This window comes from Lathyrus oleraceus, chromosome 3 (genome assembly GCF_024323335.1).
Source record: "Lathyrus oleraceus cultivar Zhongwan6 chromosome 3, CAAS_Psat_ZW6_1.0, whole genome shotgun sequence".
NCBI classification, from domain to species: Eukaryota; Viridiplantae; Streptophyta; class Magnoliopsida; order Fabales; family Fabaceae; genus Lathyrus; species Lathyrus oleraceus.
The window spans coordinates 188,094,966-188,096,351 of record NC_066581.1 but is presented as its reverse complement, the minus strand read 5'-3'; the positions used below and the strand labels follow the sequence as shown (position 1 = coordinate 188,096,351).

Genomic DNA, 1,386 nt, shown 5'->3' with positions numbered 1-1,386 from the left:
CACAGACTTCGCAATTTTGAGTTACGGCAACCACGGTGGCTAGAGGTGATACATTTAAACTTTCAATTTTCTGGGCAAGAGCATCCACTTTTGCATTAACATGATCAAGGCTACTTATCTCGTACATGCCCCCTTTTGTTTGAGGTTTCTCTACCATTGTTCGGTCGCTTCCCCACTGATAATGATTTTGGGTCATGCTCTCGATAAGTTGATAAGCGTCAGCGTAAGGTTTATCCATAAGCGCACCACCGGCGGCGACGTCTATTGTTAACCTTGTGTTGTACAAGAGACCATTATAGAAGGTGTGAATTACTAACCAGTCCTCTAAACCATGGTGTGGGCAAAGTCTCATCATGTCCTTGTATCTTTCCCATGCTTCGAAAAGAGACTCGTTGTCTTTTTGCTTAAATCCATTTATCTGGGCTCTCAACATAGTTGTTTTGCTTGGGGGAAAATATCGGGCAAGAAAGACTTTCTTCAACTCATTCCATGTGGTGACTGAGTTAGAAGGAAGAGACTGAAGCCATCTTCTAGCTTTATCTCTTAACGAGAAAGGAAAGAGACGAAGTCGAATTGCCTCTGAAGTGACACCATTAGCTTTAACAGTGTCAGCGTATTGGACAAATACGGATAAATGAAGGTTTGGATCCTCAGTAGGATTTCCAGAAAATTGGTTCTGTTGCACTGCCTGCAACAGCGAAGGTTTAAGTTCGAAGTTGTTCACTTCGATTGCGGGTGGAGCAATACTCGAATGCGGCTCATCTTGCGATAGAGCAGCGTAATCTCGAAGAGCTCGAGCTGGTTCTGCCATCGCTGGTATCGTTGAAGGAAGAAGATTTTTGAGATCAGGAATTTCGATTGGAGGAAGATTGTTTGTAGCACGATACTCCCGAATTCGTCGTAATAATCAGAGATATCGTTCAACGTCGTTGATTCGTAAGTAATACGGCTCGCCTTGTGAGCGAGTGTGTGGCATACAAATCAACGAAAGACAAGGGAAAAATAAAAATTGCCTTAGTCTCTACAGCGTAACAGAAGAGTTACGATATCGACTAAATAAAAGTCTCCGGCAACGGCGCCAAAAACTTGATCGCGACTTTATGAGTCTATCGGGGTATTAACTGCAAGTGCACAGTCTAATCGCGTAGTTTTAAAAGATATCGATCCCACAGGGACTTAATGAATCGATATACCGTTTTTCTAGGGTTACTGCGTAAAGCTAAGGCGGATGATACTTTGATAATTAGGGGGAAAAATAAAACTAAAATTGGATCTAGATTAAATATCAAATAACACGGATATCGGTATGTAGTTCGTCGTAATTAGGGAATCAAATCTTCGTTGGTCTTTTTCTTAGTTTTAAAATAAGTCTTTTCAGTAGACACT

General features: G+C 41.6%; 1 non-coding gene across 1 annotated transcript; it reads left to right on the top strand.

Moving 5' to 3' along the window:
• Positions 1-326: 326 nt before the first annotated feature.
• LOC127133607 (small nucleolar RNA R71) lies at positions 327-433 on the top strand. The gene has a single exon (XR_007807561.1). It is a non-coding gene; the product is annotated as a small nucleolar RNA R71 (small nucleolar RNA).
• Positions 434-1,386: the final 953 nt, after the last annotated feature.